Source organism: Cydia strobilella, chromosome 2, assembly GCF_947568885.1.
Source record: "Cydia strobilella chromosome 2, ilCydStro3.1, whole genome shotgun sequence".
Classification (NCBI taxonomy): domain Eukaryota; kingdom Metazoa; phylum Arthropoda; class Insecta; order Lepidoptera; family Tortricidae; genus Cydia; species Cydia strobilella.
In genome coordinates, this window is record NC_086042.1 from 8,817,140 (window position 1) to 8,836,503 (window position 19,364).

Consider the following 19,364-nt stretch of genomic DNA (forward strand, 5'->3'; position numbering starts at 1 on the left):
GTGTACAAATAACTTAATACACGTTTATAATTAGTGTTAGTAAAAAATACTCTCAGGAGTAGTTCAAAGGTGTTTTTGGATTTAGATTCTATGACAGCCATGACTCCATGAATCTAACACAGGCACTTATTAGACAGAAAGAAAAGAAGTTGATATTGTTTATTATCTAGTTTCAACTTAATGACTGCGTTGATATGCCTGTTAAATTATGTGAAACATTCGACACCGTGTCGAGTGCTGCACGCCGGCTGTTGTGGCTGGTGTGAGTCTCAGGGGGCAGATGATGTCATCTGGCCCCTATTTCACCACGGTGACAGGTGCGACAACTGTCCATAGGCATAGTAACCGCTTACCATCGGACGGGCGGTGTGCTTGTGTGCCACCAACATTTTAATAAAAAAAAACTCCATTATATCGCCAATAAATAAGTACTTATTTTGCGAAGCTAATAACAATTATCACAAAAAACACGAGAATTGTCATGAAATTCCGACACAGAGCTCATTTCCTGTCAAGAATTACCGAAAATTGTTTTAGATCTTGTGACAATTGCATAATTGTCATCATCATTCATCATCACCGTAAACTTATCTGTTTTTGCCGATACCTATAACAGTTTTTTTAAATAATACAATGAATACGGCCCGCCCGATGGTAAGCGGTAACCGTAGTCCATGGAGGCCTGTGACGTGATGTCGACAATCACCGCGGTGAAATAGGGGCCTGCAATAAGTTGACCGGGAGCCTGATTCAGGTATAATAACTTGTTACGGTTCTGAACTGGTTTCGACAAGACCTCGACGATCGTCTTGGTGATTGGCGCGCATCTTACGCACGACTTTCACTTCATTTCGCATGCACCAAAAAGCGTGAACGATCTTTTCAACATGAGATCGAAATCGTAACAAGTTGTTTAATCTGAATCGGGCTCCGGGCGTTGCGTTGTGGGCTTGTGGGATTACAAGTAATCACATACTGCTTTTAGTGATCGCTGACTGCGTAGTACCTATATGTATATAGGTCCGTAATTCTAGGATATATGGAAAACCGACAGTGATGGCTTTTTATCGTCGTCCATCGATACTTAATTAAACACATTACTTACACATTATTTTGTAACAGTTATATTTTTCGCTCTGTAGTGCCTGTAGCGCGTTTTCAGAGCTGAATGGGTGATCATTTACAAATTTAATTTGTAATTTTAATTGAAATAGTGTGTAAAGCCAATACGGTACGGTTTAATTAAACCAGATATATAATATATCCATGTAATCATTAATTAAGAAGTTTTTTAAGTTACACTTAATTATGACCCTGTAATCAATTTTTATGGACTGGTGGACTGATGACCTGGTAAAGGTCGCGGGAGTCCGCTGGATCCGGGTGGCGCAAGACCGGTCATTGTGGCATTCTTTGGAGGAGGCCTTTGTCCAGCAGTGGACGTCCTCTGGCTGATATGATGATAATGATGGTGACTTAAATGAGAAAACAGCAATGCTAACCAGGCAAGCAGCCATGCTAGGTCCTATGCTAACCCCGTTTAAATTTTCGCCCGTATTGAATTTACACACCAATATGGTTTAACGTTTTTAGGGATCCGCAGCGAATCACTATTTATACGGGCTCGTCGATTTTGAGTCTTTTATTAACTTAACTTCAAAAAATGGTGCTGGTACAAGTTTTTACGATGGCGACTGCCATATGAATAGTTCGAGTTTCGAGGGAATATCAGAACTTCCTGCTAGAATTACTGTTTTGCACATCGTGCTCGGTGAAATGGAACAATTATGGTCGTCGGGGAATGTAGGTGCTAACGGTACCTTACAAAGTAAGGGGTCGGAGTGACGTACGTGAGATAATGTAATTGCGTTCGGGTGACAAATTAGTATAATCCTGTAGCCTAGGGCCTCCAAACTGGGTCGCATAAGGTTACATCTCCTAGTGGTGGATGGTAAGTAATTCAGTTGAGTAATAATTGTGTTCTGTTCTAAGCTACACAACTGACTTTGATCACTTTTTCGTAGGTAATCGGTATAAAGGTAAGGGAAAATACACGTACAAAACGTGTTACGCAGCTAAACAGTGACATTACGTGTCCTAAATTTCCCTTTCTAAACTGTCAGATTGTGAAAGGGCCGATTTTATTTCTCTCGGTCATATCACGAGATTTTTATATATTCAGAAACTTTTCCAGTCTTTTTCTGTTAATGTAGAATTGTAAAATAAGCAGTTATTATTGTATTGTAATAACTTTTACTAGAAAAGTTATTCTTAATGTATTTTTTGTTAATTTGATTCTTCAAAACGGAAAAAAATGGCATAGATGAAGTGGTTTAGACATAACGTTCAACATATTTCAGCAGTTCTCAAACATGGCGAGCAATCTATTTTCTCTCACTACACTTGTATGACTGATCGCTAGTCCAAGTTCTTTGATTATAACCGCATCATCGAATATGACTATGAATACTAGTAAAAGCAAAGGATCAGCCCTAAAGTCCCTCTGCTTCCAAGCTGGTTGATAAGGGTTATGAAGAAGAACAGGACGTTCAAGTTAATATACCTATACAAGACCAAGTGCGGGTAGTTTGAAAAATCATTTCAATTTTAGCCAGTCTTCTCCGAGACCTCGGGAACAACGCCGTTCACGAAACGTCGGAGGTAATTTTAAAACTTAATTTTACGCGATTATGTTATGAATATAATGACTATAATGAGTAAAATCGTGAAAATTTAAATCAGTGTATTGCCGGCATGGTGACTGAATTGTCGTACGCCGTACGTCAACTTTTGACCACGAGAATTACCGCGTATTGCACAGAATATAATAGAATAGAATAGAATTTCTTTATTTGCCTACAAATAGCTGTCGAATTAGAACCATGATTTTCTCTTAGATTTTCTTCTTATACAATCAAAGGATTTATGGTTTTGCCAGAAATCTAAACTCTACCTATGTCGGTGTCATTCGTTATGTACGTACCTGTTTTCTCTTGCACATCAACTAAAATCAACGAGTTTAGTGCTTCTTATTTTAAATACCGTCCTTTATGTTTCCAAGATTCTTTTATTATACTTGTACCTATTCGCCCATGCAATAGCGTAATGCGTTAAAATTTTGATCATCGCAGTAAACACGTGGACATCTACACACGTACGTGGACACGTATAGGTACCTAACATTGTTATTGCCGTGAACTGTCTAGTGTAATAAGAACTCACATTTTCCACCTTGAGTATGTTCTTGACCGTAAATATGGCGGATAAAAAGGGTTGCGAGATGGGTCTACTTACGCTGGCGCTGTTTGGGAGATAGACTGGGCTTTAGCAATTCGTCTCTTCAGTTCGGGTCTAGCTTATCGAGCAGTCCACACGCGCGGAGCAGGGCATGTGGCAACTGAAACTGATTTATTGCGCCGATGATGGTTAGTTCTCCTTACTTACGAATATGCGATGCGTTTAGGGTGACATGCTGTTTGTTAGTGCACACACATTAATGTTCCCATCCCCAAAACGGCTTAAACGATTTGGTTGTAGTTTTCGGTTTTCGGCAAAGGTTACGTTTCGGTAAAGGATAGTTTAAGATAGGTTTTTAAACCCAGTAGATGGCGGCGTTTTAATTTTGTCGGAGGGTTTTCAAATTTAAATTAAGAAGACACTTTCTTTGTCATTAATTGCACTCATTGCTTATTCACGACTGTCATATTAAATTATTGCCCTTCTATTTAGCGAGCAATATTTTTAGATCAGTCTCTAGTGGCGATTTCAATGTATTATTTAAGCTACCTGCTTACGAATATAAGAGAGAGAGTCACGCAGTCGCAGAAAATATATTAGGCGTTTATAGGTTTTTAATAAATGTACAATTTCAAGCAGTTATTTCGAAAATCCATCTTCATTATAAATTAAAATGTTTAGACTACCTATGCAATTTACGAGCACCACATAATTAATCCCATTGAGAAGTTGAACATGTTGTGTGTCTTATAGCTGTAGGTTGTGTGTATTATAGTTTGCAATACAGACAATAATTTCATGTCAGAGTGATTCTTGCAGCACCATTCCTTACATCAAATGATAATCAAAATATTGTTAACAACATCATAGCTGCATTGTTTTTAATGTAAACTATGTAAAACACGGTCCACGAGTCATTTGAAATGTCACAGATCAAACAAAGCGATGGGTCATACATACACGCGGGTGCATGATGTACACAAAGGTCCTACGTAGGTGGGTTAACAGAATATCGCAAGCCATGTCAATTAACGCTTTTGAATAGAGACCCAGGTAGGATCCTCCTCCCGCAGGAAGTTTCATTAGATGGTAATATTGCGTTACAGGGTTCCAAGGCGCTCGTCGCTGCGGCCTCGCTATGCTTTGACCTAATTAATTTATTATCTGGGGACATTGCGTACGGTACGACACTAATTTTGATTAATTGTCTTTTAACTTTACATAAATTCTATTGATATTAACCTTTTGGTGGATTTTAATCAGAGATTGCCAAGCTAAGTTTTATTGAAATTGGATCACAAAACCTATTGTTGAGGCAGATAGATAAACATATAACTTAATGAATAACTTCAGCAGGGCTACGGGTCAATATAGTTTGGTAAAAAAAATCGGAGTGTAGGTACCTACGTATTCAAGTAAATGTAGCATAAAAGTGTAGTAATCTGTATTAGCCAACGCTTTATAGAGCGATAGGACGGTCCGGTGTTGTGCAGCCATCGAGCTTTACGAGCAATGAAAACGAAGCCTCTCAACTGAGGTAATTATAGGATTACTTATATGTGCGCCACTTAGCCGGCCTGCCTGTTAGCTGGTATAAATTTGTTGCAAATTGTTTATTCAATTTATTTTAACATTGTGTATAGTTCTACTTGCAAGTAAGTACCGTCTTCCCATAACAGTCTTATATGCCACGATTTTTACATTCTACATCATCAGCAGTTCCACTTCCCCAAATGGTAGTTGTAGAGACGAAATCAATAGTTACTAAAAAATAGTAGATTGTGTCACAAGGGAGCAAAATGATATATTTACGGCGAGGGCGTACAATTGAATCCTAAACAAAGCGAAGGATTCTATAATAGAATCCTGAGCGTAGCGAGGGATTCTAACATAGAATCCTGAGCGTAGTGAGGGATTCAAGTGTTAACGCCCAAGGTGAAAATAATTTTGCTACCATGTGACACATACTGCTTTTCACATCACCTATGAGGAAATTACATACATATATTAGGTTTCAAAACATTATTATTTTAAGCAAAGATCGATAAGACAAAGTGCCAAAAATATGTATCCACGACTTTAGTATAGGTACATACTTCTGGCACTTTCTTTGTCCGTATCGATATTTTCAGACGTGACTGTACTGACAAATTAAAAGTACCTAGAGCTCATAATTATGTATCTAATATCTTTTCAAAAACAGCAGCAAACACCTAAAATGATACAATGAAAATCAAGTACATTATTTTTGTAGATTTTTCTGGTAACAAATTAGCTGGTAACAGCTTACCCCTTTGAACCAAATCTTCGGAAGAACACTATGAAGACTGATATCACTAATATTTATTATTATAAAGTTATTGATTTAAACTAAGTATTTACAAATTTATACACAATACAGAACCGCTTTGTGAAATATTTGTACAAAACTTTTTAAATTTAGTATGGCTGCGTTTAAGGAGACCTAAAATGTCAAAATAAAAATTAAATTATTAAACTAATGTTTTTTTACGTTTCTTTGTAAATATTACGCTAATTAATTAATTTACTTAATTTGAATATGCTATTAATTAATTTAAAATACGCCAATTACATTTATTATTTACAATTACAATAAAATATTATTTGAGTTAGAAAAATTGTATGCACGTAATCGATTATAAAGAAATTGTAATCGATTATATGCATACTAATTTCATATGTCTTTGTGTCAATATTTCATACTGGCAACAAAATATCCTTTAACAGAAAAGTGCCATTTTGATCCCTCCTAGCAGGGAAGAAAAGTTGCCTTTTCGAATAGGTGATGTGAAAACTATATTTCGGTCTCTGTCTCCGAGTATTCAGGGAATATCCATAAGAAAGAAGTCCGTGTCGGACCACGCAGATAATTGAGTGTAATAGAGAGGCAAAGTTTAAGAAAAAAATTTGCCCTTAGTTTGACATCCAAAACAGATGGCGCTGTACTGCACCATATGTTTTGCGGTCACTAAATTGTCAAACGTCATCTTTTGACAATCATCAAATGTAGGTATGGACCTGTACAGCGCCATCTCGTTTACCTGTCAAATTCGAAGCACGAAATTGTCTTAGATTTTACACATCTTATACTCAATCAATGTACCTTCATATGAAACGTAAAAGCGACATACATACGTACTTAATAGCAAACGAGCGTATCTTTGTGGCTCTTACGTCAGAAGATAATTTATTTAGGTACTTACGTCAATTTTTTGACTCAACCACAACAAAAAAAATCGTTAAAAGATATTAAGTATGGATGGTATAGAAAGGATGCCAATCTCTTATGGCAGAATTGTTACAAAAGTGACCGCTTTCAGCTTTAAATAATAGTTCCTAATCTCTCCGGTGGCGCTAGTTAGGCTCTGGGACATGAGTATAATATGAACCATATAAGGCAACAAATTACCCGACCAAATTACGTAGGTTGTTTTTGGTAGTATTTCGGTGTATGGTGGCGCCGCCTAATTACTGTTTTTTGATGGACACTTTTCATACATAGAGATTTGGCTCCTTTATACAGTCTCCATGATATTAAGCTTTTTTTAATTAAAAAAAAAAAACAAAATTCGAAATTCAAAATATATGTATAGTTTGGTCAAGCAAATCTTGTCAGTAGAAAAACGCTCTTTCTATGCGACGATATCACTTCGCGCCTACATTTTGTAAATTTGCCGCCTTTTTCTACTGACAAGATTTGCTTGACCAGCTATACCTACCATTGCTTTCGAGTAAAACGGTTGTGGCGTAAGAACAGAGAGACGAACAGACGTATTGGCAGGCAGACATGACTTCACATGACGAAACTATAAGGGTTCCATTTTTGCTATATTGGCTACGGAAGTCTAAAATCAAAGATCCCACGGAGCATTGAAAACTCGGTAGGAAAAAAGGTTTGCTTACTACTTAAGTTGTTATTTTTACAATGTTATTGTAGAAATAACAACTACCTAGATATATTGCCTCTAAGATCCTCACAAAAAAAGGTTTGGATTGAAACTATTATAAAAAAATTTGCTATGTATCTTATTTATTATTTATTTAAGTAAATAAGTTCTATCTAAACAAAAGTTTTTTTTTTAATCTGACGAGTTAGCGTTAGGTTTTCTATAAATAAATATACGTTAAAACCGGCCTTTGGAAGGTGGTTAGTTATAAACATTTGGGAGTTTTATTTTACAGTGGATCCTGCTATTCTTATAATAAGAAATTTCTTGTCGACTAGAAACTTACTTACCTATTATCCATTGACATTTCGATCGATGTCTGACAGCTATTCAACTATCAGAGAAACTTGAATACAATCTTCGCGCAACGAATAGGGTGGGCGTGAAAGCTATTGAAAGTAACTACATAGGTCCTACTTGTGATACTACTTAAGAAACGCGTAATAACACACTGCGCGTGTCTTAAGTAGTATCACTATACTAAATATAGAAATAGGTGTAATAAGGCAATTTCAAAATGATGAACAGATAAGAAAAGTATATTAAAGTTTATTTACTTGTTACCACAATAAATTAAAAGATTGTTCAAGCAAACCTATCGAAAAAGTTGATTGTGTGACATATCTGGGAGAACTGGGAGTCAAAGTAGGTACCTCATTAGTAAATATATAGTGCGATATATTTATTTATTTATTATATTTATTTATTTATTATTATTAATACACAGTACAGAGCTTATAACTAGACAGGTCCCTGCAAAACTGTATTTACAGTTTGCCTGCAGTCCCTCTGAGGTTATAGCAGGCAAAATAAATAAATATAGTTGGTCAAGCCAATCTTTTCAGTAGAAAAACGCGGCAAGTTTAAAAAATGTAGGCGCGAAGGGACATCGTCCCATAGAAAATTTGAATTTCGCGCCTTTTTCTACTAACAAGATTTGCTTGACCAACTATATATCGCACTAATATAGAGAGACTATAAATAGCGTTTCGTTTCGTTATCTGCAAACGATTGTCATCTTGGTTATGCACCCTGATATTTGCTCCTCCCCCCTTTCTTTATTGAAACGTTAGGGAAGTTTGTTTCTTTATCTAAAAATGCTTATCTAATAAGTATTTGCTAGGCTATAAAATGCCCCGAATAGCGATATGGCCGAATAACGAATATTTGTTGCCGAGTATTAGTGGCAGCTCTAATTGGGTAAGTCATATAATATATACCAATTATTAATATAAAATGCACAAGTTACGCTTACTTTGTTTATTTTTGAATGATATAAGATTTGCATTGTATGAAATTCGAACTGTTCATATAATGTCAAAATGTCTCATTTGTTTTTAAATAACATTCAATATAATTTTAACTATAAAACGCCCGTGAAACTCAAACATATTAAATTATTTTAAACCGGGTCACTCACGTATTATTAAGTCACGTACTCGACTTAATAATACGTGTTTACAATAATTTAAAACATTCAATATAGATAATTTCCTAAGCTAGCAGTTACCTGCTACATATAATATAGTATAATAATATACTATAACAAAAAAAAAATATATATTATATATATTTTTTTATTTCAACCACTCAAAAATCCCCTTAAGTTAGTTACTTAACCGTTAAAGAATTTCTTTCGGCGCTTCGCCGGCCGCTGCCGCGGCACGCTCGCTTCGCTCGCTCGGCTCGTGCGTTGTTTGTTCGCAGTTCAACCTAAAGTTAAGATTAGATTATAATTATCAAATGTTGGTATATATTATAAGACGCACCCTCTCTAATTTTAAACCTTTTTACTTTTTGTTAAAGGAAAACATCTTGAGGAAAAAGGACTTATCCCAATTAGACATACCAAAGATAGATATAACTCCGTAATAGATGGATACAGTTTAAGGAAAAAACGTGCCTCGAAAATCAAGAAAATTTTTATTCTCGTTCAGAGGGCGCCACTAGTTTTGGCCCACTGTCGTATAGATGGCGTTGACGGTTTCGTTTGTTATTTAACAATTTTAACGCATATCAGTGAAATAACATGGGTTAAAATCATAAAAATAATTAATGCAAATAAAAAAAATCATTTATCTATATTTAAATACATTTTATCGTATTTTTATAAATCTTAATTTTTAGTTTTAAAGTGTGTCGACAGATGGCAGTGAATTTACTGGGGTTACAAAATTTACTATAAAAAAATAACATTTAATTCAGAAAACACAGGTTCCATAATATGGTTAGTAACTCTTTACTTAAGAACTATGTTAGAATATTATTAAAAGGAAAGAAAAACTAAACTAAAATTAAATTAAATTAAAATTACAAAACAAAAAAACAAAAACATATAAGATGCGGCCACCCCCTCCGCCGCTTCATGCATCCCGTGAACTCCTTCTCATAACATGCAGATCCATGAAGCGGCCGAGGACGGGCGAGTCCAGCCTGTCCGCTATCATCTGCAGGATGCTGTTGCCGCTCCCTCGCACACGTCGTATAACGGACGCCGACTTTTTGCGTATTATAGCATGACAATTACTATGACAGTACCGCTCTAGTATAAGTTACTCTATGGACATACTTTCTCGTCTGGGTCAGATAGCAGTCCTTTTCGTAAAAACTAGTGCTTACTTGAGCCAATTCTTAGGATTACGTTGCTGAGGACCCCTGGCTCCCTAAGTTAGTCGTTATGAAATGCTATGCTAACTAAGCTAAGAAGATGATAAAAATGCCATTATGAACGTTGCGAGTATTCCGAGTATAAGGTGAGTGTAGAAGGTATAAATTACAAATTATTCGTCATATAGCAGGATAAAGCGTTGCAGTAAAGGAACAACGATTTAACAATTTAAACATGTTCGATACTTGTTAAGTGTAATCCCGGTGTGGCGGGATTTAGCGTTACTTTATTGTTGCGAAGGAGATCAGCACGTGAAGGATGAAGGTGCGACGCTAACTTTACGGAGATAAAACTTGTTTGCTAGTTTATGCCCTCGTATTAAACGGAGTTTGCCACTTGGATAACGCAGCAGTAAATAAGAAATCAGAGGCTGCGAATTAGGCAGAACTATTTGAAAGCTTAAGTGAACCGCTACAAACCTATGCCTGATATAAACCTAAGTGTGTGATTAGCACGCAGACCATGCAGGTCTCATATTTTAGCTAATTCCTTCTCTAATTCTCCCGTCGTTACTAACGTTTATATTTTAACTTCAATTAGTTTCCTGTTTGTTTTATCATAATATATTAGCTATGAAGGATATAGTCCTAATAGAAGCCAGGCTCAATAATTTGTTTGCGCTCGTTATTAGCCCCAGATCGGTCAGTTGATAGTTCCCTTTTGTTCGACGAAACTGGTTCATGTTGTAATTGGTTTTAACGTGGTAGTGCCATCATAATATATGCGTTATGTATTCGCGCATGGCATGCAATACTGAAGTTCGGAACAGTCGAAACATCTTTGAAAATCTGACTTTGATATATTATTACTAGTTTTGTACGAGCGAGATTTACAAACGAATGATGTAAGAATGAGATTAAATTAACATAATAACAAGTACTTATCAGCCTCCATGTCTTAATTACCAGACAAAAATTCCGTGATTGTGGTAAAATTAGCGTGCGAGTTTATAATGTTTATATGGGTATGTCCATTGCAGTGTTTGGAACAGGTCAGAACAGACGGGCAACCGCAGTGTTTGCGTTAGCCACAGCGACTGCATCCAACTGGTTTCCCGACGGACTGGCACAGGAAATTAATATAAATTCCTATCGCATAAACTCGTAACACAGTACACTTTAGCGTGTAGCCCGCCGGTGATGAGGCCTATTTGCAAAAGTGATTCAATCGAAACGACTCACCCAGTTTCTGTTACGCTCGGAACGTTCCGAATGCAGTGCCAACTTTTGTGATACTTTTACATACGTTTTATATGTAAGGAATATATCTAATATTTAGTTCAGAAAAGCAGTGACCAAGTCATATAGACCTAGATAAATATAAAAGTATAATTTAATTCCTACCAGGCAATCAGTAGGTAATGATATCTAGGAAAGACTTACTTTCGAATGTAATTTATAACTAGGTACAGGCAAAAAAATATGTAGACGAACAAGGTTCAATTAACGGTGTTGTTAATTTTGAAATGCGACATTTAAAAACTTGGTTTGCTTTTTTACGAAAGAATAGAAGTAACAAAAAAACGTCCCAAAATGAAAATTGCAGGTAGTTAGAATTGAAACGTAGGTACTCTTACGGCGAAGAGTAAAAAAAAACTTTTACCTAATAGATTTACCCCTATGGCGCTCGTTGTACTCACTTGGCTTCACATGCGATAAGGCGTCAAATTTGATTTTCTACAGCAGGTAAATACTAACAGCATCAGAAAAATTAGGTGTCCCGATTAGTAGATATCGGGGGCGGCTTGGGATTATGGACAACGTTTTCATTCATTTCTATTCCGTTAATGTTTTAAAATTCTAAAATATTTGATAAATATCACGATATATTTCAGAAAACTAAGTGTAAATCTCGATTTCACAGCCACTGTGACAATCGCACCTACGTAATAAGTGACGTTGACAGTTGGAAAAAACTTTGAATTCAGTGGGCGACATTACGGTAAAATAGAACGAGTTTGCGAATGTTAGGTACCAGGCTGTTATGCATGATGGCCATGATGGGGCACTATAATAATATGCAGGTCAGTAACAGATTAAGATGGGATTTTAAAAGTGGATTAGGAGGCCAATTGGAACTTACTAATTTGGAATAGTTATAAACAATGCTAACCCAAACACATTGGAAGTGTATTTTTTTAATTTATTTTTATTAATTATGGTAAATGCCCAATATAAAAGAAGGGGCAAAATTTCAAAATCTAGTTACCAATTCAAGTGGGATATCATTTGAAAGAGCTCAAATTGATCATTACAAAACAATTTACATAATAATCACATTATTATAAATATTACAAGAAAAATATAATCACACTTCTATCTAGAAAACTTTTTCTTAATTATCAAAAAATAAAACATTTTCTAATTTAATTTGCATTTTAAGCCCCTTTGCGGGTGTTTAATATACTTGAAATTGCTATGAGATTACACTAAAAACACCTTCTTTTAAATAAATCAAAAATTTATAAAATTGGTTCAAATGACAAATAATTATCTCCGAAAAATCAAATCAAAGGTTGCGCAAATTAGTTAGCCAATTTGACGAAAGATGGCGCTGTACACAATTATGCTTCTGGTCAAAAGACTTTCGTGATTATAGTTACATGATAAAATTGAAAGTTTGTATGGAACCCTCGGTGCGCGAGTTAAACGAACTCGCACTTGACCGGTTTTTTATCATTCTCGTATTACAACAATCAAGTTTTAAAGTTCGGGTGCCGCTTTAGCTTCAAAGGGACTTCTTAATTTTCTTATAAGTACCCATTGATAGCAGATCAATTAATAACTTATATTATTACTAATAAGCCGTACGCCGTAGCCCACGCGAAAATTGTCGTGTAAGTATTATCAAAGATAGATATAACTCCGTAATAGATGGATACAGTCTAAGGAAAAAACGTGCCTCGAAAATCAAGAAAATTTGATTCTCGTTCAGAGGGCGCTACTAGCTTTGGCCAACTGTCGTATAGATGGCGTTGACGGTTTCGTTTGTTATTTAACAATTTTAACGCATATCAGTGAAAGATCATGGGTCAAAATCATAAAAATAATTAATGCAAATAAAAAAGAACATTTATTTATATCATACATTTTATCGTTTTTTTAAAAATATTTATTTTTAGTTTTAAAGTGTGTCGACAGATGGCAGTGAATTTACTGGGGTTACAAAATTTACTATGACAGTACCGCTCTAGTATAAGTTACTCTATGGTATTATATAACTTTTTAAATTCTCAAATGTGTCGTTGTGTGATATTATATCGCAAAGTATTCGTATTTTTAACCGACTTCAAGATTTCAAAGGAGGAGGTTCTCAATTTTTTTTAATGTTTGTTACTCCATAACTCCGTCATTTCTGGACCGATTTTGAAAATTATTTTTTTGATTGTAAGTATACACATACAGATTGGGCCCGTTTTTGTCAAAAAGCAGTTCTGATGATGGGATCCATGAGGAATCGAGGGAACTCCTCAAATGTTAAAGGCATACATATAGTGATTTTCTTCAACAAATCAAGCACTTACATTTAAAAAAGTGACATTTGATGAAGTGGAACTGCTGATGATGATCAGAACGGAACTCTTCAATGACGCATAGTTCACGTTTGGCGATTTGTCCTCTTCGTTATGTTTGTTAAGCAAGTTAGGTTTTCAAGAAACATTTTTGTCAAGCTCGAGTTCTGATGATGGGATCCATGAGGAATCGAGGGAACTCCTCAAATGTGAAAGGCATACATATAGTGATTTTTGTATTTTTATAAACAAATCCAGCACTTCCATTTTAAAAAGTGACATTTGATGAAGTGGAACTGCTGATGATGATCAGAACGGAACTCTTCAATGACGCATAGTTCACGTTTGGCGATTTGTCCTCTTCGTTATGTTTGTTAAGCAAGTTAGGTTTTCAAGAAACATTTTTTTCAAGCTCGAGTTCTGATGATGGGATCCATGAGGAATCGAGGGAACTCCTCAAATGTAAAAGGCATACATATAGTGATTTTTGTATTTTTATAAACAAATCCAGCACTTCCATTTTAAAAAGTGTCATTTGATGAAGTGGAACTGCTGATGATGATCAGAATGGAACTCTTTAATGACGCATAGTTTACGTTTGGCGATTTGTCCTCTTCTTTATGTTTGTTAAGCAACTTAAGTTTTTAAGACATATTTTTGTCAAGCTCGAGTTCTGATGATGAGACCCACGAGGAACCGAGGGAACTCGTCAAATGTGAAAGGCATACATATAGTGATTTTTGTATTTTCATCAACAAATCCAGCATTTACATTTAAAAAAGTGACATTTGATGAAGTGGAAACTGCTGATTATGATCAGAATGAAACTCTTAAATGACACATAGTTCACGTTTGGCGATTTGTTCTCTTCCTTATGGACCCAGACCTAAACTTGGACCCGGACTCGGACCCGGCCCCGGGTCTGAACATGGACCCCAACTCGGCTCCGGACCCGGACCGAACTCTGACCCAAACTTGGACCCGGACAGCCGGACACGGACCCGGACTCTGATTCGGACCAAGACCCGGACCCGGAAATGCTACTAGAAAAGTGGGTTAAGTGGGTGGTTGGGATTTGAACTGCGATTCTCACAGAACAGAACTGCTATCAGAAAAGTAGGTTAGGTTAGAGTTGTGACCCTTACAGAAACGAAATGCTATCAGAAAAGTAGGTTAGGTTAGGTTAGAACTGCGACGCTTACAAAAACGAAATGCTACTAGAAAAGTGGGTGGTTTTACCTCCTTTTCTACATAATTAGGCAAAAGATGCTGTCTTTTTCATTTCATTGTCTGGAATCTAAAAGTGCACCATCAACAATAAGTGAACTTTCAGCGGCCCCCATTGAAGTCGGTTTTTTTTTCTTTAAAATTATTATATAGGCAGTAAGTAGGTATTAAGATTCGTTTTGAAATAAAAAAAAAACAACACAACAAATAAGAAGATTAGAAGCTTAGAACTAAAAGACTCAAGCGATTTCTCTTTTTTTTTTTTCCGTATCTTAACTTCTTATTACATTCTTATCAGATCAGTTATTGCTTGATCAGTAATTTTTTACGTGAAACGATATTATAAGTGGTTTGAAAAACATATATATGGTTGTCTTTTATTTGAATTGTGCGTTCACCACGCGACGTTGACAAGCTATCCATAAGCACTTTACATATAGGCACTTCGCCTACTTAGAGGCAATACTATCTCACAAAGAAACGAAATTGCTTTCACCTACAAAATGAAACAGTTTGTCGATTTCACGGTGTGCCTTCTAACAGAGCGATATTGAAGATGTAACGTAAAGCAATTGTAACTTAAAACAAAGGTTGGTATTATAAGCGTTTTCAAATGTTTTATTTGAACACTAATAAACTTCTAACAACTTCTTTGAAAGTTTCTTAATAGGTATATTTTTAACAGTTGTAAGACTTGGCCAGGGTTTTCAAATACGTAAGTAATTCGATTTTTATTAGACACCTTTTATTTAAACTACAATAATTTAAAGGATAATTTCTATGTTGCAGTAAATGTCAGTGATTTGGTTTTTGATTAAAACCAAGCCACTGCCACCACTTCGATAAATTACACGCATATAAAGCATAATACATGTTTTAAAAATAACATAAATGTTAATTGTCTCACATTAGCATGAATATAAGGTAGTTCACGTTCGAGAGAATCAAGCTCGCGTATTGTTAGACCACGGCCGTGTAAAAAACATTAGCACATTTGCCGTTAACGACCCCGAAAACAGGCCCACATCAGACAGCATTGAGCTTGCGAAATAAAACGAAATAGCAATAAAAGTAAATCGACGGACCCGGCCGGCCCTACGTGCCGGATTAAATCAAACGTTATTCGTCTTAGCAAATTACGGACCATGTTTTTGTACACTCCCTAGACTTGACGCGCGGAAATGTAAGTGGGATGCAATTTAGGAAATCCTGTTGACGGAAACTAAGCCACTTTGCCGTGAAAATAAATTAAAAATGTTTTCATTCACGTTCTCGTTGGTCGTAAAGCAATTTATGCAGGCCTGTGTTCAAAATTTTCAAAGTATGTAGATACCTAGGTAATATTATTTAGCAGTAATATTGGAGTGACTTTCATGATCGGAGTACTTTAGGTAGGTACTTTTAATTTCCTGTATGTATTGAAAATATTAATAGCTCAGCCGACAATGTTCATGAAGGGCTTCAGACTCTTTTTAAAATACTGAAGACGTTAAGATGCTTTGCTATTTTACATCCTAAGTCGATAAAAAAATCTTGCAAAATAGGTATTTTTACTGGGTAACTGTACTAGATACTGTTGTGGCTACTTAACAGTGTTGGGCAAAAAGTAATTTAATTACGAATTAATAATTTCAATAACAAAGTGTCATTGAAGTAGGTAGCAACTATTAATCATAAGGAAAATTAGTTTCATTTACTTGTAATTGAATCAAATGAAATTGAATTATTAGTTGAATTGCAAAAGTACCTAATTGACGCCTAACACTGTTACTTAATAATATGTAGATTTAGCGGCTATTCAGGCAATAAAGACTAAAAGGTAGGTGATAGGTTTAAGATCAAGAAGGAAGTATTCAGGAAAATGTATTGGAGCTATTACGGCATCAAAATAAACGGCGCTTTATTAAAGCATCTTAGATTCGCAGATGATCTTATAGTTATTTCTGACGACGTGAACCACCCACGCATCATGCTGGAACAACTAATAGTAGAAAGAGACAAAGTAGGACTTCAAATAAATACGTAATTTTTTTTTATAAGCTATTAACCAATCGATCTAAAATTTCCATACAAATTAATAACTACAATATAGAATATGACACGGAATACAATTAAATACATTACAATTTATGTGGTTAATTTTGATTTATTTTTTAATTTAAGTGAGAAATAAGTTGTTTCTACTATATTTTGTAAAACTAGTTGACAATATTGTTAAATAAAGGCTTATTGAATTGAATTGAATTAGCGGTTATTAGAGATCCACACTTGATCCAATCTCGGATTCGATTTCGGACTCGAGCAAGGGTCGTTTTCCTTTTCACGAAATATCAGATCATCGAACAATATATGACATGTAAAATAGATTTTTTCTCGAATTGTCAAAAATGTTCAATGTTTGTAATTTTTGCACTAACTATTTTTACATTTCAAATATTGTCAACGATGTTATGATATTTCGTGAAACGGAAATCGACCCTTGCAAGTGTCACCCGGCCTGACGTCGGCTTCCGATCGCAAGTGCCCGGCGGCCGTGTGGATCTAATAAGCCCTTTTTTACAAGCTTTTATTGAACTATATTGTAAATTTTATGTACGCACGTATAGTACATTGTATACCTGTTGTGTTGTACGATAAGTTGCGTCGTGCTGTCATTTAACACTTTCACTACCAGGCGCGAGCTACGCGCTACGAGCGTAGCCGATAACACGGGAAATATTGTGTGTAGCGTAAAGCGCCTACGAACAGAGAACCCGCCTAGTGGATCGTAGGCATTGATTGTCAGCCCTATTCGAACGTACACTGACATTAGAATGATATTTATTATGGTTGACTGGTAGAGAATGCCTTTTGGCATTAAGTCCGCCATTTGTACATTCTCTTTGTTTGTGCAATAAAGTTTAAATAAATAAATAAATATTTAAATCATTTAGTTATTAACTTATTGTGCGTCGCGATCGCGCCGATTCATGTACGGACAAGTACGAGCGAAATGCACGATAACTAAATAACATCATTAAATTGTAAAACGGGACTTAAGAGTCGGTTGCACCAGACTGTTTGTCATCGTTAAAGAGTTCGCTAAATTTTATTGTATGGAAAGTTTCATAGAAAACCTCCGCGGCGCGCCGGGTGACGTTGATCAGTCTGTCAAGTGCGGATGGTGCAACTGGCACTTAATGTTGTATTTAATTTTTAAGCTTCGACGACGTTTCGAGGACGGCGTTGTCCCCTTGGTTTTGGAGAAGAAGAAGAAGTGTTAAATAACATCATTTAAATATCATTCTGATGTCAGTGTACGTTCGAATTGGCCTGTCAGGCCAATGCCAGTTTTAGATACTTGATCTGTTTCCGATATGATACTGATCTGTCAGTGTCAAAAGTGGCATATCTTCAACCAAAAACGTCACTTTTGACACTGACAGATCAGTATCACATCGGAAACAGATGGAACTAATAAAACTCGAATTGGCCTATGTGTATTAAATACACGACACGTGCCAACGCGTTTGATTTCGGTTGCTCCCTGCGAGAATGGCCTTAAATTGACCTCCAAGGTCGCCTGTTTAAAATTGATACATCAGTGTCAAAAGTGACGTTTCTTCAAACAAAAACGTCACTTTTGACACTGACATATCCGATCCATATCGTATATTTAGCACCGAATAAATAATAGTACTACCGTACAGAAAAGATACTTCCTACAAAACCGAAGTTTGACAGCGATTCAGGGAGAATCATGCTGTCTCTTTCTAATGTATGGCACTATCCCTTTCGGCTATTTAGGGTTGTCAAAATTCAAGTAATTGTCTTATCTGTGGTCGTGCATGCAAAGGGACGTCAAATTGTGTCAACCCTAATAATTGCTCGGAGCAATGCTCGAACGGAGCCGAGAATGCCCGAAAGGAGGAGTGTCGCCCCAAAACGGTATCTTAAAATTCGAATCAGGCCGATAGTCAGACGGCTGACTAGCAGTTGTCACCTTCCCCGCCTCCGCAATTATGTACTATATTAAAGACTTATTCTGTCATAAATGTATGCAATGTTCAGTTTATGTGTAAGTTAGTTCGTACTAGTTAGCTTTATACGTTGTGTTTAAGTCCTTCCGAACAATATTAAAGCCACGATAAACTTAAAAACAAGTTTAATCCGGCTCTCCGCAGACTTCATACCTTTATCCCAGGAACTTGCCTGCATCGCTCTTGAATTAGCTTGGTTAAACGACCGGCATATTCATATTAGCGTTGCTTATTGTTTATTCCTAGTCCTAGGAAGATTTTTGCTATTTCATTTTTTTTACATTAATGCAAAACGGAATGTTTTCGATTCCGCTGCCAAAATATTCTTATGCCAAGTTTCTAAATTACCCTTCCGCGATTTCATAATAATAGTTATTTGTGCAACAAGAGAGGAAAGTTGGTTTTTCTTGCGAGTGTTTATTTTGAGTCCCGAGAAAGCGAAAGACTCAAATTAAACACGAGATGTAAAATAACTTTGCTCTCGTGTTGCACACATAATTTTTCACCTCAGTAGTGAGAACATATTAAAGGTAAAAATATATATCGAATTACACAGAATAATATAGAAAAACAAGTAATAAAATAATGTAATAAAAGTATGAAGTGGCAGTGGCAGCCTTCACTAAATTAAAAAGCTACTTTGTTTCACTCCCTGGAGTGAGGAAAGTCGCACTTTCTTCACTTCCTGGAGTGACGAAAGTAGGCTTGTTCGAGCTGCTGAGGTGAAAAAAGTT

General features: G+C 35.9%; 1 long non-coding RNA gene across 2 annotated transcripts in view; it reads right to left on the reverse strand.

The window, feature by feature from the left end:
* Nucleotides 1-19,364, reverse strand: part of LOC134751414 (uncharacterized) — a 440,348-nt gene that overhangs the window by 69,111 nt on the left and 351,873 nt on the right. The gene's annotated exons all lie outside the window — the stretch shown is intronic.